This window comes from Pleurodeles waltl, chromosome 1_2 (assembly GCF_031143425.1).
Source record: "Pleurodeles waltl isolate 20211129_DDA chromosome 1_2, aPleWal1.hap1.20221129, whole genome shotgun sequence".
Taxonomy (NCBI): Eukaryota; Metazoa; Chordata; class Amphibia; order Caudata; family Salamandridae; genus Pleurodeles; species Pleurodeles waltl.
In genome coordinates, this window is record NC_090437.1 from 1,221,102,664 (window position 1) to 1,221,128,271 (window position 25,608).

At 47.0% G+C, this 25,608-nt stretch overlaps 1 protein-coding gene across 2 annotated transcripts in view; it reads left to right on the forward strand.

The window, feature by feature from the left end:
* The window catches only part of CTBP1 (C-terminal binding protein 1), a 1,451,962-nt gene that overhangs the window by 216,517 nt on the left and 1,209,837 nt on the right, over nt 1–25,608 (forward strand). The window contains exon 2 of one of the 2 annotated variants that reach the window (XM_069204092.1): nt 3,798–3,941. The exons of the other annotated variant lie outside the window; for it this stretch is intronic. The gene's annotated coding sequence lies outside the window, so the exon portion shown is untranslated. The remainder of the gene's footprint in view (nt 1–3,797; nt 3,942–25,608) is intronic. 2 annotated transcript variants of the gene reach the window in all.

Below are 25,608 nucleotides of genomic sequence, written 5' to 3' on the forward strand. Positions count from 1 at the left end.
AAACAATCTTTTAAGATTTCCCTATTCAACTTGGCCTCAGGCCTAGACCAGATAGCCAGCCAATGAGAGAGTGGGTGAAACACTATAGCATCTGTAATTTTACCCTCTACCAACTCCTTGTGCACAGATATGGTCGGGGCACATTGTGGGACACTCAAAAGACAGCATAAGAAAGTGTTCTCCACTGTCTGTAACTCAACATGCTTCGCATATCCCCACACTTTGCTCCTCTATATCACCTTCGAAACACATTTGGTTCTGTACACTTGTAGCATAGCCCTCAAAGGTTTTTTCCCCATAAGAGCAGCAAAACCAAACACAGCAGCATTAGCACAAACAAACTTTTAATTTTTCTTATTGACTAGGGGGCACCAATTCAAAGAATGATTGAACAATATACCTAAGTAAGAAAATACCCTAGTGTTTGGTAAAGTGCCAGCGCCTAGGAGAAACGTTTTAGTTTTAGTAGTGGGGGAGGCAACCACCATAACAAATGACTTCTTAACATTAACCGAAAGATCCAAATCTTCCATAAAGGTGGCTAAAGCATTTGACAGAGACTGCAGCCCATTTCAGTTCTGGCCATGAAAACAGCAACGTTGGCATACAGGAGTACTGGGAGCCGACAATGCCACATCTATGGACAATCCGCTTTAGTGGTAATCAATGCCTGCTCACGTTGGTTCACATACAGGTTAAAAAGAAAGAGAACCATAATGCAACCAAACCTCACTCCCCTACGTATGCTGAAACCAAGGGTACATTTTTGCTCTTTTAGAATAGCCCAACAATGCCCTGGTGTTCCGATGCAAGTCCCTGAAAAAGAAAACTATATCCCGCTCTACCCCCCCCAGGGAAAGCATAATATGCCACAGTTTCTCCCTCAACACCCAGTCAAAGGTGGATGTAAGGTCTAGAAATGCAAGGTGCAGCGAGCCCTGTCGTGCAATAGTATATTTGCCCAAAACCATATACAGGTTAGCCACTGGTCCACTGTGGAGCGTCCAGATTGAAATCCATAGCCCACATCGGACAGGACACTGTGTTCCTCGGCCTAGGATTCTAATCTGTTTAGTATAACAGCGCCCCACAACTTTTACTACTGAATCAAGTAGTGAAATGGTCCGTTAACATTGGGGATTGTCTCTGTCACCTTTCTTAAATACAGGGACAATAATGGAGGTATCCCAAGACTGCAGAGGACCCTCAATAACAGCCGCATTAATGACTGAGGTCAAGGTAGGGGCCCAGACCTTAGTGTCATTACTGTACAAGTCTAGGGGAATGCCATCGGCGCCCAGGGCCTTCTTCTTAGTTAAACCCATTATCCCTTCCTTAATAGTGAAGGAAAGCTTAGCGGTCCCCTCTACCAATGAATCCTCTCTCTGATCAATACCCAAAATTACATTGTAACCCTCCTCAAAATGAGACACCCAGCTGTCCTCCGTGATGTGGGACTCAAAAGAACCTGCGTGATTGGGAGCTAAAAAAAGACTATTAACGCAGCATACTCGTTTCTAAAAGAGACTCCCACACTCTGACCAGTAAGGCATTCTTTCACCTCACCAATTCCAGTTTATACTCATTGCAACAGGTTTTAACAAGAGCAGAGTCCCTGGGCCTCACACTCAATGCACGCTTAAGGTTCGTTAAAGCTAAGGAGGATCCCTTATCAAACCATTTTGGGGGGGGCTCTAATGTAGTCCCTCCTGCCCCAGTCTCCAAAAGAGTAGATACGGTAGTAGCAGTCGTCGTAAAGGCCCTTAAAACGTCACCTCCACTAGACATAGAAGATCAACAAATGCTCAATTCCATATTGCAGTGTGTATAAGGAATCCTAAAGAAGCTGTCATGAGCAAGCAGAGACCACCCAAGCCTCCTCCCACTCTTAATCGGCCTAAGGGTATCCCTGCCCCCAGTTACTTGTACACGTAAAGGTAAATTCCAGCTTAATGTTAAAATCACTGGGTTATGGTCACTGTTGGGGCTCGAGTCAATTTCCACCTGAAGAATTCACAACCCCTCCCAGTAAATGTGGGAATAATTGCTCTTTCTTTGGAAGCAGCAAGCTTAACAAGAGATAGTGCTAAATTGTGCTTGTTCATAATTCCGTTTAAGGCGGAGACTTGGTTTGAGTGTTCCATATGAAGCCCTGATAGGGCCATACAACAATAAGTAGGGTCCCTTCCCTCCCTGGGATTCCCACACAAATGAACATTGGAATCCCCTGATAAAATGATGTTGGCCCGGGACCATTTTGATCTGTTTAAAGTTTTCAAAAACAATCCTAATGAATGAATGTGGCATATATGTGGTGAAGCAGCCTTAGCATTTTAAAAATTCAATAGTATCACACTTGGGAAACCCTGCATGGAAAAAGCTATAGCCTGGATGGTGGATGAGCCTGACAAAAGAACCTCCATCCTTCCTGAGATTCAATGGCAGGAACAAAAAAAGTCTTGTACCTCTCAAGGAAGTAACGGTTTGCTGTAACCCAGGTTTCTTGCAAGCAAATCACCCCAAAGATTCTAATGAAAGCTATCCAGGCAGGATCATCAAGCTTAGACACAAGCCCGGCAATATTCCACTGAACTAAATCAAGCACCTTATGGATGGTGATTAAGGAGGCCTGAGCACCATGGGCGATTGACGGCCCCACAGAGTCAGGCGGGGTAGCCGCCTACCAAGTCAGTCACAGGCGTCCAGGGTGGCCAACGGGGTAAATTGATTGGAAGTATCCACTACAGTCTGCACAGTGGGCTGACGGGCCTGCATCCTCCTTTGGCTTCTTGAAGATCCTACTTGTTGGAATAACAAAGAGGGGCTGGCTGCCCCAGGTCTATAAAAGAATCCCAAGGGGAGTGCTACAATAGAAGATGAAGGGCAGCTGGGCTTAGAACAACGGATAGAGGCAAGAACACTACCAGCAGCAAAAGGCCTGTTAAAATTCACAATGACACAGTCCCCGCCGAAAGATTTTGAGTCCTTACCGATCCAACTCACCCTTCTGACCAAATTACACAGCTACCCACCACATTCCCCCAAAGATACATTTGAACACAACCAATGCATAACCCTATTCCTCAGTTGATCATGGCATCCAGCAGACCCAGCTTTGAGGGGGGCAAATTGCCCAGCACAACATCATAAGGTGCGACTTCCGGCGGCAAATTAATATTAACAGAACTGGATGATGCGGGCATGCTCCCCCTGCTTAAGTGATGACGTTAAACTTCTGGGACTCAAGGACATTACAAACAGCACAGGGCTGGCCCAAACTAACCATCCTAGCCTCCATGTCGTAACCAATGAGGTCAGTCCGTTTGGCCCTACAAGAACTTGGCTGCTGCTGAGCACATTCTTGGGAGACATTCTGGGCTCCTGAGGTAGCCAAATTGTCCCTCCAGACGATAGGGGAACAGAAGGTGGGTAAGATGGTGTTACTGTCCTGAGGTTATTTTCGTAGCTTTTATGGGCACTTTATTTTAGCAATAGGCCTGCAGCTTGTGCCCTTTAGCCTAGTAACGATTCATTTTATTTTCTGAGCAGATGCTCTCTTTTGTGGTGATGTTTTATTTTCCTTTATCTCATATGCTTATAGCACAGCAACTGTTTTCATTCCTTTTACTCAGGCATTCTTGTTCTGTGCTTTGCTCAATGCTGTCTCCAATATGTTGTCAGTACAAAGTGGATCACTGCAGTCTTTGTCACTTCATGAGAAACATATCTGTTCGTACTTTAGGGCAGGTTTCTCAGAACACCATTTGTTTTATTATAAAACATCCCTCTGCCCTTAGATGTTAGAGGGAGAGTTCCAGACAGAAAATTGCCACTGCATGCTGTCGCGTCACTGCAACTGCCTGCTGAGACTTGGCGTTTTTCCATCTACATGAGAGAGGACTCAGTAGACCAACAGCCCTCTTCACTACTATCATATACAGGTATGGGGGATGGTGTCTTCCTAGGGAACCTGAAGGGCAGATTAGGGCTAACACTGCTGTGCTATAGTAGTACTTAAGTGACGTAGATAGGAATCCTGACACTTAGCACTCTGGCACTATGGTGGGACTTTTCTTGTGTTTCATATTCCTTGTCACCACATTGCTATTATTCTGTTTTATCATCCTAACCACTGCAGTATATATGAACTGATTTCTGCTTGTCTTTGCATGTGTGAGACGGATGTAACTGAGAGAAAATGATGATGTCGCGGCACGAGCTAAACATTCGGCTCGGGCCGCAGCACGCGTTTCTCTTACACGACGCGCCCCCAGTCTGCTGTGTGCTTACAGAGGCCCCAAATTGGGCATGGGGCCTCGTTCTTTTGCTGTGCACCGCGTTTTTAGGTATGTCTGACCCCCCCACTCACCTGTTCTTTTCTTTTCTTCTTTTCTTCTTTCTTCTTTTCTTGGACATTCGGTTGTGCCTTCCTTTATGTTCTTTACTCCTTCCCATGTTTCCTTTCTCTTCCCAGCATTCCTTGTTCCCTATTCTCTATGGTTCCTAGTCCATTCTGTTCTATGCGCTTTTCCCTATCTCAGATGGTGTCCTTTTACTTCCTGTTGGTCGTTTCCTGTTTGTTGGTATTTAAGGGCTGTGATTCTTTCTCTCCTTGCGCTGCAACACTTTCTGTTTGGATGGTGTCTTCGCTCCTGTTTCCTCGTATTCCTGTGCTGGTTCTCGTCAGTTCAGAATACTTTTTCCTGTATTTTCTCTTGCTGATATTCTCTTCATTTTTGTTCCTGTTTTAGGAACATTCTTTGTGGAGGTTTTTTTCCCCTTTCGGGGTTTTTTCCCTCTGGCGCTACTTCTGAGGGGCACGACCTGCTCTTGGCGTACCCATTGCCTGCAGCACCGTGGCTACCAGAAAGAGTTGCCCCTACTTGGGCCAAGGCCGAACCTTCAAGAACAGGATCCACGCCACTCGCTCTGCGGCCTCCAGGGTAAAGCAGCACGTAAGTCGTGACAGATGAGATCTGTTGCACCACGTTTGCGCTGAGAAATCAGAATGTCAGTTGCACGGCTGCCACAAATTTCCACCGCTTTCAGGTGCAGGTGCTGGTGAGGTACTTCTAGCTGCCCGGAAGGGTTACGCCGACAGTTGTCACATGGTGTGGAATTGGACTCAGTTCCCCGCAATCTGGTGGTGCTGCCACTCGCACCCATCTCTCTCATTTATTATAATGAGAGCCAAATACAACATGTCGCCACCAATGCTTGGTCAGGCACTGAATTACAGATCTCCCTGAGTATCTTTGTCTCACTACGTGCTAAAGGCACCCCAATACTATATATGGAGACGTCTGTGGTATTGAGGATTCACTCCTCAGCTGGATAGGTAGCACCTATTTTAGAAGGAAGGTTGTTCAAGCTTGAACCTTAAAAGGATCAATCCCCAATTGGTATCTTTAGCTCTGACCCAGTATGTTTACCATGGCAAACCCGCAATGGGTAGTAATTCCAGTAAACATGAGGGCCCCCTTACTAATCATTTATTAAATAATGGCCTTACAGCCCGGAGGGGTTGAGGCTCATCCAGCTTATAGAACAGAAATCTTCTACTCTTGGGTCATTTTTCCAGTAGTTGATGGAAACACTGATACATTTCATCATTATACACATGCTAATGCATCTGCACAATACAGAGCATATGCATACATTGAGGTACCTCTATCTTTTCAAGACCACCAAAACTGGCTTGATATCGCCCTACCCTATACAACACTACATGTTAGGCTAGGTCCTCTGAGTAATGATAGTCCTACCTGGCCTTGGTTGGCCACATATACATGCATCCTGATGCAGGCACCTCGGCGGTAGCCGAGGTTTGCCGCTTATACATTGAGCTTTTAACAATATATAGACTCGTAGTATAGTTTGTAATGCAAACATTAAATACTAACCCAGCACGTACTGCTCCAGCAGAACTGCACCCAGTCACACCAGACATTGACCCTGCGACTGTGCATTAAATTATGGGTAAAGTACCTGCCAAACTCAAAGAAATTCATTTTGGTTAGCTAAAAAAATAAACACGCTGAAAGCTCTGTTTCCCCATATGGTACCTCAAGATAAACACTGAATTCTCACTATGTGCTTGCTATTTGGAATGGTTCCTGTAGTGGATAACTATAACACTTGGTATTTGCCACACTCTACACTACAGCACATGTACACCAACACTTGCCAATCTTCCAGAAGTGTTAAAACAAATTCAAGATGAATACAGAGCTGCCCCGGCCATGGACTTTGGTCTGCAATAAATGGGCAATTGTGCTACAGTGTCCTCAATAATATTAAGTTACCGTAAAGGGGAAGCCGTAGCACTAGCAGTGCGCATGCGGCTCCAGGATGTTCTTGTACAGGATCAAAAACGCGAGCTGCTTAAAATTATTGCCAAAACCTATTCGATATAGGTTGGGATAGTTTCGGAGCCAGACCAAGTAAACCACAGTTACAAGGTAAATCCCATAAGGATTCTACCATGCAAGCGACTGAGGGTTCTAAAAACGCTGCGATAAACAAAAACAAACATTTAAAAAGGCAGGGGAGAATCTCAGCAATCGTAGACCCCTGAGGAATGTTACAATTTAAAACTACAGATAATATAAAAACTCCTGACAGATATCAATCTACTGATATATGCCAATCCCGTTACTTTCAGGACTCACCGGATAAACATAGTGAGAGAGGTGGGCGATCAGAACAATGAACAGAGTATGTGAAACTGAAAAAAAAGATTTGTGCTGCTCAGCAGAAGTTTCAGTTAAAAAAGAAGGGAAAGTTCCACAACAAAAACCCCAATTCAAAAAGAAGAAGGTAGCAGGTATTTCTGCACAAAATACCATGCAAGATGAGCGTTTTATTGAACAACAGGAACTTGGCACTAGCTCTGCTAGACAGCGCAGCAGAGATCACAGTAGTTCACCAGAATATTCTAGAGCATCTAGAGGTAAAAGCAACTGACAACTTCATAGAAGTTGAGACTGCGGACATGCATGTCCCCCCCAAATAGGGTGCATAAAAGGAAAACACAATTAGAGGGAGACATTGAGCGCACGATTTATATAATATTTTGGAAACAATTAACTGCCATTTATGACATTTGTTTGGGCCGAAAAGGATTGGCTGCCGGAATGTATTCATGAAGTCCTGCAGGTAGAACAGATCATTAAGCCTTCCTTCTCACTCCTAATTCCTATAGAATTAGTTGAGTTATACTCATTCTATTGGGTATTGGCACAGCCCCCTGCGCTGTATCGCAACCATGTTGGGTGGGATAAAGATTCTCCCTACCTTATAATACCAATAAGGTTCCAACCACAGCCTCAACCTCAATATCCTACTAAGCATGAGGCTAAAGCTCCTGTGAGACAGATTCTCGCACAGCTAGAGTACCAGGGTGTAATTGAGCCCTGTGTCTCACCAGTGAACAATCCTTTATTTCCTGTTGCCAACCCGGACCATTTGTATAAATAGTCTTAGATCATAGACATTTAAACTGTCATACATGCAAATTTGCTTTTCAAATCTCACACAGCACAGCACTCATTAACAATATAGTGTGCAAAAAATACAAAACAACGTTAGATATTTCCAATGGCTTCTTCTGCCAAAATATAGCGCCTGAAAGCAGGGATCTAACAGCAGTTAGCTATTTAGGCTCACAGAAAAAGTTGTCAAGGCTTCTACAGGGGTATAAAAACAGTCCTGGGCTATTTTCAGCCTGTGTGACTTCCGTTTTACACGATATTGACCCTGAGGCGTTGTCCTATGTTGATGACATATACCTAATGAATGATGATCTCATTCACCACCTGAAATGGGTGGCCCGCCTTGTTGTGGGATTTCTTGAATGTGGCTACAAATGTAATTTTGAAAAAACAAAAATTGCTTTTCTCAGTGTCCTATTTTGGGGATATGAGTTGTCAGATCAAAGCAAGAGCCCAGCACACCACTTTCTAGAAAAGTGCGCACAATTGCAACCATCAAACCTCATAAAAAAGCTCCAGTCTTTGTTGGGTTTTTTAAACGTTGGCAGAACTTACATTCCAGACTATGCATTTTATTATATGACTTATTGCACCCTGGCTTTTCAAACAAATATTGGACAGTTGAACACACACGTATTCTCAGAGCATTACAATAAGGCATGCTTCCAGCAAAATATTTACACACAAGGGACAACAAGACACATTTGGTCAACAGAGTAATTGCTGGTGCCATCAGTTTCACCTATGTAACATAGTGATACCGTTCCTATTGCATACAAATCACCCTTGTACTCCACAGCTGAACAGCACTTTGCTCCCACAGAAAAGATTCTGACTGCTGTTCAGATGACTGTCATTAAAGAGAGACCTCTGGTTCAGGGGAAACACATTATTGTCATCTCTTCAATCCCTGCCCTTGAGGCTGTCACAAAGCATTACATTCACGTTGGATTCAATGGGCAACGTCTCTGACAGCCACTGATATAGGATACATCTTCAATCCTAAATTATAAACTCAAGAATTCCTTCAGTACGAAATGCAATATCCGATACCGGCAAACATGAAAGATGGTGAAGTCCATCCACAAAACACTTACAGGCAGACCTTACGAGACTGCACCGCACAACTAGCAGAGCTCAAGGCTCTGGTCATAGCACTGGAATACATGGATACAGAACAGCTAACGTTGATAGTCTGTGATTCAGATTACTGTGTCCAGTCCTTTAATGAATACCTGCATTACTGGCAACAGAATGGGTTCAGAGATTCAAAAGGCAACACCATAAAACACTGGTTACTGTGAGGACCTGAAGGAAACGCTACCCAATGTCCATAAAGCGGCTAAGTCAGCAGTAGCTACGGCTTCTGCTGCTGCAATAAAGTATTCACAAACAAGGTTTGATGATGAAACACTTGCTGCTGTGAAAGCTTCGGCTGATGGCAAGCCATTACAAAACTCATATTCAGCCAAATATTCCTACTGCATAACTAGCTTAAACACTGCCCTAGTAACAATACCAGGGTTGGGTGATCATGTGATCCCAACCAAGATCAGAGATCTTAGTTGATAAAAGTGGCACATGAGGGAGTTGCTTCTGCCCATGCAGTTGTAGCGGCTACTATTTATTTACTGCAGAAACGCTATTGGTGCCCAGGTCAATACAAACAGACAAAACAATATGTCCTTTGCTGTAACATTTGTCAGCAAATAAAAGGGTCCGCTGTTAAACGCCCACCGCAGACACCCTTTCTAATTTCGATCAAACCATTACAATGTGTGTACCTGGACCATTGTGGTCCCCTGACACCTGATGGTGCATAGAAATATATTTTAGTCTCTGTCGGCTCATACTCCAGATTTCTATGGGTCTGGCCACAATGGTCAGCTGACGCTCGAACTGTTATTAAAGATTTGCAAGTCTTTACCTGTACATATGCAGTTGCGGCTTTCCACTCGGACAAGGGCCCTGTTTTCGCCTCAAGGGTATTCAGTGACACAATGGTTTCAAGTCAAGTCAATGAAGTCTTTATTCGATATTTCATCATAAAAGACATGCTACACGTCATAATACTTATAAAATTAACAGTGCTAACGATTAAAACAATAAATACAATAATTCATAAAAGCTACTAATGCTTCATTTGTTAAATATTTTAACATATTAAAAAAGGAAGTACATTACTTTAAAAACTCAGTTCTAATGTTCAAGATATTTTACTTATCTAAAACATGTAACTGTTTTAGTAGTTCAGAACGAATTATCCATGCCCACCCCAGGAATTTGGCCACCCCTATTGCTATAGTAGGTGAAAGATCAGTTTTAAGGATCCTACAAGCAGTCTCGGTCGATTGTGTGCCCAGACTTTTGCATAGGGGTACCAACCACTTCTTCCTTGGGGCAGCATATAATGGACAGACAAAGAACAAATGGCTCACATTTTCCCGCATTTCAGTACACAATGGGCATTTATCTGGGCCTCCAATGCCCCAGGTTGAGGTTAAACACCTTAATGGTATTGAGCCCACTCTAACTTGGTGATATAATTTGCGATCCATAGGTTTTGTAATAACATCCCAATACATTTCAATTGCAGAGACATCTTTCACGTGTACAAATGTTGTTGTAAGGGAACTACCTATAAGGGATGAGTGTCTTATGCCTACCACCCATTCCCAATATATTTGTTTCAGCTCTTTTTTTGAAGGAAAAGTAGCTGAGTCTGGGTTGTGCCAAAGGGCACCTAGACCCATGGCACAAAGGGTGGTTCTAACACCCTTAAACCAACCAATCTTATCGGATCCTAGGGTGTCCCTTACCTCGAGACATGCTTTCGCATATAATAACAGCTCTGGGGTAGACCACAACCTCCGCCAGAAGGCCAAGGGCCGAAATCTGGCTTGATCTTCCACCGGTTGGAGCCCAAGGTCATAAAGGAGCGGGATGCTTGGGGATGACCTCGGAAGACCAACCGCCCCTCTTGTAAATCTGTTTTGGGCCAGCATCAGTCGGTCCAGATTGCTATAACCCCAAAGCTCTGCCCCATACAAAACTGAGGGAAGAATTTTTGATCCATAGATTTCCATAAGTGGGGACATCGGGCGGGTAAATGATCTCTTATATTCCTTAAGAAGGGCACCGCCCAATTGAACATGTTTAAGTGCTTGAATATCAATCTGGGGTTTCCAACTAAAATTATCACTAAAATGCACACCCAGATATGTAAATACATCAGTTTGCTCAAGAATAGCACCACCCATTTTAACCCTTGCCACAGTTTGTGTTCGACCTCTTAGTACCATGAATTTTGTTTTAGAAACATTTACTTCTAGCTCATGCTCGTCACAAAATAACTCAAATCTGAGTAGGGCCTGCTGAAGCCCTTGCCTTGTCTTAGATAATAACAAGGTATCATCCGCGAACATGAGCAATGGTACTTTCATTCCCGCTATCTGGGGAGCATCCGTGGGATGTGTTGCAAAATATTTGGTAACCCCGTTAATAAACAGGGAAAACAAAGTGGGAGCCAGGACACATCCTTGTCTAACCCCTTTCAAAACATGGAACCTGTCCGTAACCTCGCCAGGCTTACCCCAGCGGACTTGGGCATAAGTGTATGCATGAAGATTCATTAAGAGTAGCACTAGAGCCCTCGGCATTCCCTGTTCCAGTATGCAATCCCATAATTTAGTCCTAGGAACCAAGTCGAATGCAGATCTTAGATCCACAAAAGCTGCATAAAACTTGCCCTTACCCAAAAAAACTGTTTTCCAATATAAAAGGGCAAAACGAAAGGCTTGATCAAGGGTGCTTACATGAGGTCTAAAACCCGCCTGCAACGGAGTCAAGATATCTGAGTCTGTTATCCATTCCTGTATCCTCCCTAAAATGAGGCGCGCTATGATTTTTTGGATCGCATCAATAAGGCTGATAGGCCGGTAATTTGAGGGTACTGAGCGATCGCCTTTCTTGTATATAGGAAGGATTTCTGCCCCATACCATGAGTCAGGAATTTTAGCGCCTGCTGCAACTGCATTCACCAGGTGGAGTATATAAGGTACCCACAGGTCCTGGTCTTCCAAAAAAATGTCAGCTGGAATACCATCTGGGCCAGGGGCCCTCCCTTTGGGAATGTTTTGCAGGCAATTAATGACTTCAGTAACTGAGAAAATTAACGACTCGACGGGCTCAAGACAGTAGGGTATAGTCACTTCTACTGTATGACACTTAAACTGATCCTCAAAAATTTTTACCCACTGATGATTGGAGGCAGATGCTGGACTATAGTGGGCGTCCTGCGAGATACCCCATTTTATGAGGTACCAAAACTGTTGCATATTGCGTTTACCACAGGCTTCTGACAGCATAAGCCAGCGTTCCTCGTCCCACTTTTGTTTTGCTTTGCGTTTTGCCTCATTATAGAGTTTTCTACAAGATCTAATCTGGCTATGATTTTTGTTTTTAATAGCCTCAAAGAGAACTCTTTTTGTCTTGCTACACTCTTTATCAAACCAGGTAGTGGATGAGTATTTCTTGGTCCTAGGTTGTTTAGGAATAAATTTGATGAACAACTTTTTAAGTTCCTAAAACAAGTCTGAATGGGTACGTATAAGTTCGCTGTTAATCTCGTCCTGTGAGCCACAATTGTTTAAAAGCTCCACAGAACTAGACACTAAGGTTCTTATCACCCTGCGGGCCCCAGCGTCCACAGCTATTTTGGGCCAGCGTACCCTGCGCGTATCATTGCTCACAATGACCTCTTTATCTATTATATTAGGACCACTGCCCTCAGACCTCTGAAAGCTGGAATCCCTTAAGGTCAAAACCAGCGGGTCATGATCGCTCTCTGGGCGTTCCGTAACTAACATATCAACAACTGCAAACCACTGCCTCACATCGACCAAAATATAGTCGATACGACTACTGTGTCTGCCGTTGTTGAACGTATGCCTGCCCTTCCTATCTGACTTGACCCTACCGTTAACAGCTCTTAGACCCATATCCAGGCATAGCCCCTTGATATATGTGGCTGAGCTCGACCACTTAGCAATCGGAGGTATCTCGAGTTGGGGAATACCCCAGGATAGATCCTCATCCTCGGTGAGCGGGCCGTCCTCAATACCCAAAGGCTCAAAACAAGTATTAAAATCCCCCATCACAATCTTGTGGCCATCGGTCGTTGTTCCTGATAGAATGTCATCCAACAGGAGGAGGGTCGGAGAAACCCTTCCTCCCTGGAGGCCCCTGACATAAATATTAACCAACAGGATGTTTGTACCTTGGTTGGATTTTATCTTTAAGGCAATTATGTCTGGACTATCAATTGTCACTTCTTCAACTCTTACACCCGCACTTTGGCGGACCCAAATTGTAAGACCTCCAACAGGACGCCCTTTCTGGCCTCTAATTGCTGGCTTGCTAAAGTTCAGATACCCCACCCGAAATATCGGTGTGATAGCCCAAGTTTCCTGGAATGCAATTATATCGCCCTGATCTATGAAGTCCCTCCAATCAGGAATACACTGGCTGGACTCCAGACTGGCTATATTCCAGGATATATACCTTGATAACATATCAACAGGCTCAGCTGAAGCAGAGGGTGAGTCCGTACTAAAATTGGGTAATGCAGACAATGTACCAACAGGGGTAGTGTCAGGATTATTACTTTGATCTGTGGCAATAGCCTTCCAACTTATATCTTCTATGTGGGGAGATTTCAATAAAGTTAAATTAACTAATTCTTCTCTACCGATGAGTCAATCATTCTCATCTAGGCAGGATAACGGCCCATATCTCCCGGCAGTAATCAAGGGTTCAATGCTTTCTGGTGCGAACCAACCCCTGGGAGGGTTAATGACAATGGTTTCATTAAGGGTCCAACTAAATTTTTAGTCTCTCTACCATCCCAAGTGTAATAGTGTAGTGGAGCGGAAGAATCGAGACTTAAAGCAATCGTTAACAGTGAGAGTATTAGGCATGTGTCGTAGTTGGCTGAGTCACCTGTATGAAGTCCAGAGAGCACTTAAAAATCTGCCCAGAAGGGCCTTGGGAGGGTGCACCCCATATGAGGTGCTGTTTTTGGGACACAAATGTATGTTCCTGATCTTGATGGCTCTGTCGTGGAGGTGGCAGGCACACCTTTTGACATAGGCATGTGTCGTAGTTGGCTGAGTCACCTGTATGAAGTCCAGAGAGCACTTAAAAATCTGCCCAGAAGGGCCTTGGGAGGGTGCACCCCATATGAGGTGCTGTTTTTGGGACACAAATGTATGTTCCTGATCTTGATGGCTCTGTCGTGGAGGTGGCAGGCACACCTTTTGACATAAATGAACGTGTCACTGTGTTGCAGGAATTACAACAGTTTGTGACGAAAACGCATTTGCCTGTGCCGTGTCCTTGCCTGGGATAACATCTACCCAGGTGGATTCTGAAAGTTGGGGATCCAGTACAGCAAAAGATTGCTGTGAAGAAGAAGTTTGGTCCATCATATCGTGTACCTGTTCCAGTCCTGGGAATACACAGTACAAGAACTGTTATTCTACCACCGCTACCTGGATCAAAAGAAAATGGCTTTGTCTCTATTGATAATGTCAAGCTACACCATCTGGCCGATCCTCCACAGCAGACCTAGTGGACTCCTGTGTAGTTCCTTAATCCCTCTCACTACAGACCAGGATGTTTCTCTACAGGTTTTGAGCAACGATACTGACACGTCCCCTATTTCATCTGCAACAAGAAACGACCAAGGTAATGAGCACTACTACTCAAATGCATCTCATACAGATGGGATTGTCTACTACAAACCACCGAAGGAGACGTCTGTTAGTTCTCCACTTCTTAACACGGCTCCAGCTTTTGCACTAACTACTTTTGGATATTTTGCAGATCAAGATGATTCCGCCTTTGACTCATCTACTTTTTCTGCAACACCAGCAAGTAAGCTGATAAATTGGCTTAAAGATACTATCGCATTCATCCATGGAACTATCTGTCACTTTTATTAACTGTAATTGCCTTTCTTCTTTGGATTGAGTTTGGCATTGTATTTTTCTTACTGATACATTTTCATTACCTTCCTGAATGCTCTGCAGTCAGACTGGTGGATGAGGTCCTAAAACCAATTTTTTCTTCTCATAAGGTCAGTCGAGACTGGGATGAAGTATCTTTTGATATATTCAGTCCAATGGAAGTTATGCAAATACCATATGTTTTTAAACTTTCTTTAAAATATGTAATAATACCTGGGGTTGTTTCTGATGACTAGGATGTAAAAACCGTTGATTCTATGTTATCTGAATTAGAGTACTTTACTGTATTGAAAGTGAAGACATTTATCAAATGAAAGAAAATGATGGCGGTATGTTCTGTTACAATTATTATGAACATCATTTCATTCATAGAGCAAGTACCAGAAAGACTGTCTTTAATTACACACAATGAGAACATTGTCTTGCCCCGCCAATGGGGATTTCTAAAACATATATGGATAAGTTAACATATTTTTCTGGGCATAATGTTCAAGATGCCCTGTGCTATTAATTTAAATTACCCTCAATGTAAATGCACAATGTTGACAGATACAAGATTGAGTTATTCTGATTCCACTGTTTCCTGGTTTTCTATAGAAGGCTATGCATATTGGATGAAGTCGATTGATTCAAAGAGTGTTTGGGGAATGAAACATAGGCAAATATAGGAAAGGGAAGCTTTATTTAGAGCATGCCTGATACCTATACAAATTATATTTTCATGTGACACAGTGCAGCAGACAAGTTGTTTATGCTTGGCGAAAATTAAATAATTAAATGTGCCTAGAATCCCCACTCCTGCAGAATTTTACAAATGGCAAAAATACATTAATGCAACAGAAGAACAGCTTGATGAGTGGGTCCAAAATGGAACTTTCAACACAACGCATTCACGTCCTGTTGGGTGCTTATTGTGGCCAATGTACACAAGTGGCTGTGATGCACATTTTCTAAACTCCACAGGGGGTTTGAGAGCGAACAGACCAGACCCTCGCTATGTGTCATCAGGACATTCTGGTATTGTGACATCATACAGTGTGGGAAAATTATGCCACCAATGGTTAAAAAGTTCCACACTAGATGCTCTAAAAGAACTCCTCAGTCTCCTGTCTACTAACACAGACTTACAAGACTTTCTGTTAGGTTCCAGAAGACAATGTAAAAAGCGCTTCTTATGCAATTTACTTTGAAGTTTGGAAACTTTCACAATAAAAAGCTGCAGCCGGGCGAAGGCAAATAGATCAAGAAAACTTACATAAAACATTAGCCGTTGTCGATAATGGGATTAACCCCTTGTCTGCATCTACACTCTCAACAACATAATTTCTTCTGGAATTGACGTTAAGCAAACTGACATGCCATCTCTCCAACATGGACAGAGTCAATGTAGGTCCATTATGCAGTTGGACACTACAAACATTGAAAAATGGTTGCGTTCCGTGGCGGTCGGTGATAGAGCAGTGGTAATACCGCCAACAGGCTGGCAGTAAAAAAAATGGAATCATGACCACGGCGGAAACCGCCAACACAGCCACTTTAACACTCCGACCGCCACGGCGGTAGCAACAAACACCGTGGCGGTAACCACCAACAACCAGGCGGAAGACAATGTACCGCCCACTGCATTACAACACGCCCATCGCCAGCTTTTCCGGGGTGGTACCAAAGCCATCAAAAGCACGGCGGAAACAGAACACAGGGAAACAACTCACCTCTCGACACTCAAGGAAGAACCAGGACGCCATGGAGCCTGAACTGCAGGTGTTCCCCATGCTGGTGTAGCTTCTCATACGCCAGGAGCATGAACGCCGGCGAAGACAACCACGGTGTGTACTGCACCTAGCACACAGGGGAGGGGGGAGGAAAAAGAGAGTGACACACACATGCAACACGCAACACCCCCACCCTCACCCACAACACCATACACACAAACACATGCAACAACAATACATATACACCCCGTAACCCTCTGGAATAACACAAGGACAAAAGGAATGGAGTAAAATTAGTGTAATATTATTAATTTTGAGAAATACGTTCATAAAGAAATAATCAGTATGTACAATATATACAAAACGAGGGACAATGAACACTCCAAAATGTCCGTGGCCCACTGGGCCAAAACACATGGGCCAAGGCCACACTTGACTCCTGCCTCAATACGGAGAGAACACTGCAGGGGCATCAGGCCAAAAACACACAGGCACCTCAGAGGGACAGGGAATGGGGGGGCACCTTAACCGGAAGATGGTATAACCTCACTGGCCTGGAGGGAGCTCCATGCCCACTGCTTGGTCCTGAGAGTGCAAGGCCACAGTCTCTCAAGTGGGTGGTTTGCCGACTGCTTGGTCCTGGGGAGTGCAAGGTCACAGTCTCTCAAGTGGGTGGTTTGCCCACTGCTTGGTCCTAGGGCGTGCAAGGCCACAGACTCTCAAGTGGGTGGTATGCCCACTGCTTGGTCCTGAAGAGTGCAAAGCCACAGTCTCTCAAGTGGGTGCCAGTTTTCCACCGGTTCTGGAGGGGGCCTTGTACCCAGTGTGCTTCATCCTGGCAAGGAGAGGCTGAGTGGATGGCTTCTTCCACTGGTTCTGGAGGGGGCCTTGTGCCCAGTGTGCTTCATCCTGGCAAAGAGGGGCTGAGTGGATGGCTTCTTTCACTGGTTCTGGAGGGGGTCCTGTGCCCAGTGTGCTTCATCCTGGATGGGGCAAGGTCACAGTCTCTTACCTGTGTGTCACACTGACAGGTGTTGCAGGGTCCAGGACGCACTGCAACCCATGTAGTCACCACTACACACTGCTCTCCGGCAGTGACGGCTGCTCAGTGGATGCCAGTTGCGCTACAGGTGGCGGTGCTGGCAGTGGTGGTGGTAGCCTCCAGGCCTTCACCTGCAGCCTCGGATGGCTGCCCACTGGGGCTGCTGCTACTGGCAGAGGTGCTGCTGGCGGAGCGGCAGGTGGCGGTGCTGGCTGGGGTACAGGTGGCGGTGCTGCCTGTGGTGCGGGCAGTGGTGGTGGTAGCCTCCAGGCCTTCACCTGCAGCCTTGGACGGCTGAAGTGCCATGGCTGGTGTTCTGCGCCCCTTCCTGCCCTTGGCAGATGGTGGTGCCTCCTTGCTTCTGCCAGCTGGAGTCTTTGTCTTGCCCTTGCTGGCTGGTTGTGCCTCCTTCCCCTTGCTGGTTGGTGTCCCCTTCTTGCTCTTGCCAGGTGGCGGGCCCTTCTTGGCCTTGGCAGGTGTTGCTGGCACACTGGCTGGGCTGACGGGTGCTCCTTGGAGCCTCTCACAGCTGTAGAAACCACAGTGGCTGTGGACTGGGTGGCTGAGGTGCTGGGCTGGGTTCTGCCCACCCAGGCCCGAGGTGAAGGACAGGGGTGAGAGGGGTGGGGTGGAGGGGTAAGGAATAGGTCAATGTTTGTGAGGTAACGTTTCTTAGAGACACTGGGACGGGAAGAGGGTGAAGGTTTGGGAGTGGAGGAAGAGGGAGTGGTTGTAGGAGGTGTAAGTCTGCTGTGTTTGGGTGCAGGTGCATGGGCTGGATGCTGTTGTGAGGTGGATGGCTGTTGGGTGTGTGTGTGCTTGCGTTTGGGTACCTTGGGAGGAGGGGGTCACAGACATAGTGGGAGAGGACACAGGGGACGTGTGCATGGATGTTGGGGTAGTGACTGCCAGTGAGGGGCGTGTAGTGATAGGCGTGCTGGTGATGGAGGTAGTGGATGAGGATGTAGTGCATGCAGGTGTGAGTGAAGATACTACTGGGAGGGAGGTGGAGGACAAGGAGGAGGGGGACACAGATGTTATTGTGTCTGCATGTGGATGGTGCTTGTGTCAGTGCCTGTGAGATGAAGTGCGGTGCTTGTGTTTGCCTGAGCCACTTCTGTGTTGATTTGGGTGATTGCTTGTCTGAAGGTGTGCTTGGGACAGGCTGGGGTTGAGGGGATTGGGACTGGGTAGAGGAAGTTGGAGGGAGGAGGCTGGAGACAGGTACAATGGCTGCCATCAGTGCGGAGGCCAAAGCCTGGAATGCTCTCTGTTGGGCCGTCACGCCAGAGTGAATGCCGTCCAGGTATGCATTTGTTTGTTGCAAATGCCCAGCTACACCCTGGATGGCATTCAGTATGTTTGACTGCCCAACAGAGAGGAATCTCAGGAGGTCAATAGCCTCCTCACTGAGGGCAGCAGGACTGACTGGGGCAGGGCCTGAGGCGAAGGAGATGCCCACCCTCCTGGGTGAGCGTGCACAGGAAACACGCTGAGGGGCTGCTGGGAGGACGGTGCTGGTACGGGGTGATGGCTGTACCTGTTGTTGGGGTGGGCACAGCGGTGTCCGCCACCGCCAGGGAGTTTCCATTGGAGGAGAAGTCGCTGTCGGTAGTGTCCCCTCCTGTCTCCGTCGTGGTGCTCCCCTCGCCCTCCATCCCACTGGTGCCCTCACCGTCGCTGGATTCGGCCTCCCGGCCCATGTGGGACTGTAGCTCCCTCCGTCACCGGTGCCTCTGCTCCTCCGCCAGATGATGCTAATGCACACAAGGACAGGGTGACAAAACAACAGGGGGGGGGAGAGACAGAGGATACACTTCGTCAGTGCCAGCAACAACACTACCGGGTGCGTACACAACGCACAGGGAACAGCCCTATGCACTACGCCATGCACTACCAGTTACAATGCTAGTCACCAGCCCATGGGGTACAATGCCTAACGCCATTAGCTGCACACCTGAAACCCACAGGACCCTGCCCAGTAGTAGATGCCCACTAACACTATTGGGGTTGGTGTGCATCTGAGCTTGCCCATCATTGAACATACCCTGCCATGTTCGCCCCCTGGCCTAGGGGCACTCATAGCCCACATCCCCCACCCAGGTAAAACCTTAACACGTGCAAAGTCATGATTCTGAATCTGTACTCACCCCCTTGTGGCTACTGTGATGCCTTCAAGCGCCCATCCAACTCCGGATAGGCCACCGCCAGGATGCGGAACATCAGGTGGTTCAGGGTACGACGGGCACCCCTTCCTTCGTTGGGAGGCCAGCCCCAGCTGGGCCTCCGCCGTCTTCCTTGTCCAGCGGCGCAGGTCCTCCCACTGTTTGCGGCAGTGGGTGCTCCGCCTGTCAAAGACCCACAGGGTCCGCACCTCCTTGGCGATGGCACGCCAAATATCCTTTTTTTGATGGGCGCTTACCTGCAGAAAAAATACAGCAGAAAAGGAGTTAGTCATACCATCCGGACTGTCATACTCATGGCCCACCATATCCCTCCCATCCCCTTACGCAAATACATTGACCACCATACATGCAGCACTCTGCCCAGGACCCCTCAGAACGCTCCTACACGGGGCATACACACACAGCAATCCATACATTCATGGCCCACGCATCATGCTTACAGTGTACTCACCTGTTTGTCTGGAGCACCATAGAGTAAAGTGTACTGGGGTTGGACCCCATCCACTAGTCTCTCCAACTCCTTGGAAGTGAAGGCAGGGGCCTTTTCCCCAGACACTCGAGCCATTGTCGCTTCCAGGCACAGGTCACAGCAGCACTTGCAGTGTAGCTCCTCTCCTGTTGAAGGTCAGGCACCAAGTGAGTGCACAGATAGAAAATGGCGGTCACGTCCGCAGTGGTGCATACCATTACCGACGGCGTACTTCGCCATTGGCTCCTGGAACCCATAGGGCCCAATGCTAACCAATGCGATCTTGCACGGCGGTCATCGTCCGCCGACCGCAACGGCGCACAACACCTGCAGAATTACCTCATTTCCACTTGTCTCTCCTCACAGGTCAGGCAGCCGCCATTTTAGGGGGGCACAGGCCATGGCACCTAACTGCGTCACAGCAGACATTGGTACATCAACAGACTCACGAGTTCACATACTGTTTCTGTAAAGGAAGAAATGCATATTAATATTGAGATATGTGTGAATATGACCTTCTGCTCACCGTTTTTCACTCTAGAGTTCAACCGCTGAGGATGAATAGGAGATGGAGACATCCCCCTTTGTACAGACCCCTGGTGGACCTGGTGATAATGGAGGACAGGCACATTATCCTGACATACAGACTTGATAGGGCCACAATCCAAGAACTGTGTGCCCAATTGGAGCCAGACCTGATTTCAGCTATCTGCCACCCCACAGGTATCCCCCCTCTAGTGCAGGTCCTGTCAGTGCTCCATTTCCTGGCAAGTGGTTCCTTCCAAGCGACAGTGGCCATGGCATCAGGGATGTCTCAGCCAATGTTCTTAAACGTGCTGACCAGAGTGTTGTCTGCCCTGCTAAAACACATGCGCAGCTACATCGTATTCCCCCAGGTGGAGGATTTGGCCACAGTGAAGGCTGACTTTTATGCACTGGGACATATCCCCAACATCATTGGTGCCATTGATGGTACACATATTGCATTTGTTCCTCCCCCCCCCCCCCCCCCCCCCCCTGAAGAAATGAACAAGTGTTCAGAAATAGGAAAAGCTTTCACTCTCTAAATGTGCAGATGGTGTGTTTGGCAGACCAGTACATCTCCCATGTCAATGACAAGTATCCTGGCTCTGTGTATGTTGCCTTTATCTTGAGGAATAACAGCATTCCATATGTGATGTCTCAACTCCAGAGGCACAGGGTGTGGCTAATAGGTGAGCCCATGGTCCCCACCCAGTTGATGTAGGTATATGGATGTGGGTTTGGCCCTGAGCGTGAGTGTGTGGCTAACAGGTATCCCTCGAATATTTGCAGGTGACTCTGGTTACCCCAACCTCTCATGGCTAATGACCCCAGTGAGGAATGCCAGGACAAGGGCAGAAGAACGTTACAATGAGGCACATGGGCGAACAAGAAGGATCATTGAGAGAACCTTTGGCCTCCTGAAGGACAGATTCCGGTGCCTCCATCTGACAGGTGGATCCCTGTACTACTCACCCAAGAAGGTGTGCCAGATTATCGTTGCATGTTGCACAACCTGACCTTGAGACGTCAGGTGCCTTTTCTGCAGGAGGATGAGCCTGGGGATGGTTGTGTGGCAGCAGTGGAGCCTGTGGACATTGACGAAGAGGAGGCAGAGAAAGAAAATGTAGACAACAGAAGTACACTAATTCAACAGTACGTCCAGTGACACACAGGTAAGACACTGTAACTCAACCTTACAGTTTTGTGTTTGACATTGAACATGGCAGCCTGATTTCCCTATTTCTATGGTCACTTACCGTACCCCTTAGCATCTATATTTTCAGATCTCTGTGCCCCTTTCTGGCTCCTGGTGTGTTTACTGCTGCCAACTGCAGGTCATACCTATGTAAATATTACAGTACATTTGAATTGCAATGTCATAGAATTCACAGACTCCATACTTGAAATTGTTCCAATGGTGTTTATTTATGTGCTAACAACTGTAGGGGGTATTGCAATGAACTGGGTTGCTGATGGAGGAAAGTCCGGAGTTGAGTCCAGTCTATTTATATCACAGGTGCATTGTCCAAGGAGGCATAGGAAGTGGAGCAATGGCAGTTCAAGGTGGACAAGGTGACAGAGTGGGCCAGAGGGTTGACAATCTCGAAAATCTTATTTCCTGGCGGGGGTCTTGGCAATGTTCTCTGGCTTCTGCTTGTATCGCAGGGACAGTTTGCGAGGTGGTTCTCCTTCTGCAGGCGGTGGGGTGCTGGTGGCCTGTTGGTCCTGTGGTGGGGCCTCCTGTCCACTAGCGCCGGTGGAGGTGAAGGGCTGTTCTTCAGTTTGGCTAGTGTCAGGGGCCCGTTGGTGTGCCACTGCCTCCCTCATGGTGTTGGCCATGTCTGCCAGCACCCCTGCAATGGTGACCAGGGTGGTGTGGATGTCCCTCAGGTCCTCCCGGATCCCCAGTTACTGTCCCTCCTGCAGCCGCTGGGTCTCCTGCAGCTTGGCCAGTATCTTGCCTATGGTCTCCTGGGAATGGTGGTATGCTCCCAGGATATTGGTGAGTGCCTCGTGGAGAGTCGGGTCCCTGGGCCTGTCCTCCCCCTGTCTCACAGCAGTCCCCCCAGCTTCCCTGTTGTCTAGTGCCTCTGTCCCCTGAACTGTGTGCCGACTGCCACTGACCCCAGGTCCCTGATTATCCTGTGTTTGTGGGGTTGCCTGGGGTCCCTGTAATGGTGGACACACTGCTGATTGACGTGTCCTGGGGACAGAGGGATGGGCCAGCTGGGTGGGTGCTGTGCTGGTGTTTCCTGAGGAGGGGAGGCTCTGTGGTGAGTTGGGACTGTGGCTGGGTCACCGACTGCCCAGAGGTCCCTGATGGGCCAGATTGGTCATCGTGATCCAGGCGTGCAGAGCTACTGTCATCACTGTGGGACTCTTCAGGGGGGGCTGGATGTGGCTGCCTCCTCCTCTCCGGTGACATTGAGTGGGGATGTAAATGCAGTGTTATTGTATCTGCGTGTGCCATCTTGTGCATGGATATGTTTCCCTCAATGGTTGTTATTAGCAAGACAGCTTTGGCTTGTGTGAGTTGTGCTTGGTTTGTCACTAGTGTGCATGCTGTGGTGATGGGTGTCCATACAGGTTTGTGATAGGGGTCCATGCATTGGTGTTGCATGCCGGGCTTGGTATTGGGATGGGTGGGTTGTGATGGTGAGGTATATGTGAGGTGGTGGGGTGATGGGGGTGAGGATAAGGGTTGTTGTTTGTGATGGCATGCAGGTAGGGTGGGGAATAAAGTAGTAAATATTTGACTTAGCAGAGTCCAGTCCTCCTGCTACTCCTGCGAGGCCCTCAGGATGCATGATCGCCAAGACTTGCTCCTCCCATGTTCTTAGTTGTGGGGGAGGAAGTGGGGTCCACCGCCAGTCCTTTGTACAGCTACCTGGTGTCTTGCTACCATGGAACGCACCTTCCCCAGTAGGTCGTTCCACCTCTTCCTGATGTCATCCCCTGTTCTTGGGTGCTGTCCCACAGCGTTGACCCTGTCCACGACTCTCCGCCATAGCTCCATCTTCCTTCCAATAGATGTCTAGTGCACCTGTGATCCAAATAGCTGTGGCTCTACCTGGATGCTTTCCTCCACCTTGACCCTTAGCTCCTCCTCTGAGAACCTGGGTTGTCTTTGTGGTGCCATGGGTGTAATGTGAGTGGTATGTGTGAGGGTGTGTGGGGTGATGTGTTGGGGTGTGTGCTGTGAGGTGCGTGGATGGTGTGTGGGTGATGGTGTTTTGTGGGTCAGATTCAGTGGGTGCGCCTGGCTTGTCTCTCTCCAACTTGCCAAAATGTTTGGGTCGTAAAGGGTTGTGGGTATTGTGGGTGTGTGTTTTATAGTGTTGTGGGTGTGTGGGTGTGGTGTGTGTATGTGTGTCAGGTGTGTGTAGTTTGAATTGTCCAATGTGGTGCTGTTTTGTTAGTGCGTGTGTATTTTGAGCGCGGCGGTATGTACCACCAATGGTTTACCGTGGTTGAATGTCCACCGCGGTGATTCATGGGTCATGATGCTGTGGTCGTGGTTCTGTTGGCGTAACGGTGTCGGTTTTGGTACCGCCAGTTTATCTCTGACCTTTGGGCTGGCGGACTTGTGTGGGTGTCTGTATAGTGGCAAACTTCTATGTGTGGGTCATAATACCCAAAGCGTTATACCGCCGCGGTCACGGTATGTTGGCGGTAGTCAGCATGGCGGTAAGCGGCACTTACCGCCAATGTTGTAATGAGGGCCATAATGTCATGGCTAAGGACCAGTTTGCTGCAATTAATTTGACACAACAACAAATAATGGTTAAGAAAGAGGCTACTTATGTAATGCTGAACATCGAAAAATTATAAAAATTGCCTTTATACCATCTGCTGCCTGGATAATTCATGGGGTTATCAATCTGCCTATTTCAACACTTCAGTCCACATCCTGCTTGAAACACATTCCTCTAGGCAGATATGAAAGGCTGGGGGATAGTTACGTTCATGAGGTGTGGGAGCTGCCCTTTTCGTACAATTGTTTCATTGGCATGAAAGAGATCTTTCTTAGCGGCAGCAAATGCAAGTCTTCTGTGAGCCATTCAATGGTTTGAAAACAGCTTTCCTTGAACAGAGCATATTATGCTTCGGCAGCAAATTTGGCCTGTTTTCTGAATGGAGTTCCTGTCCCCTTGATTCGACCAGCATTCCAGGTGCTCTCAAATGGAAGTTATGTACTTCTAAACAACGAGAGCTGTTGTGGAGTGCGAGCCGGAATTGCCAACGTAGTTTTGGTCTCCCAAATTGTAACTTGTAGCGGTAACCTCCTTTTCCCCCTATGCAACAAACAAAAGTAGCAGACATCTTACCTCATATTGCTACTTCTAATGTACATTTTGACAAGCTGAGCAGACTAAAAGCTTTATTGTTTCAGAAACATGTAGAGCTGACATCTGCACTCTAGACCGACATGCTCTAAGTAACAAGGTCATCTGCAGGAATACAGTCCCTTTTAAATGCAAACTTTCCGAGACACTTTGGTGAACTTCGGGGACTAATATTTAATGTGTCCAGTACTGCTGGGATTGTACACTTTTTTAATGCTGTTTGTTCTTGGTTTGTCAGCACCTTCTCATCCCTATTTGGCAAAATACCTTCAGCCATACATGCAATATTTTTGAGCATTTTTGGGGGATTCCCCCTTACTTTGGCCTTAATTTGTGGCATTTTTACTTTTTTTCATTAGCAATGGCTCCCCCATCTCAGAAAGGAGGACTGATGGCGCTTCCACCAGCGCAACTGTGCCATGAATGCATGATGCAGTATTCCGGAGCAGCACTCCTTGAGGAACTGGAGTGCAAATGGTCTCTGTCATTCAGGCTGGTACTGAACTGTGTGCAGCCCGTGTTTCAGTGCCTTTGGTGCCTTTCGAAATGTGCACTACAACTATGTCTTTCTACGCAGCACTTACTTTCACTGGACGCTGATCTGTTGATGTTCTCGATGAGGGCTTATTACCAGACATGCGCGTTGAAGGTGCGTTTACTACGGGAAGCCTGCTATGAGCCTCCCTTTTTGGATCAAGTGACTCTGGGCACTTTAACATCTGACACTTCACGGACTACTGATGCCTTAGCTGGAGCTGAGATTTTGGAACACAAGTGCTTTTTGGTTTCAGTGCACCGATTTGGTCA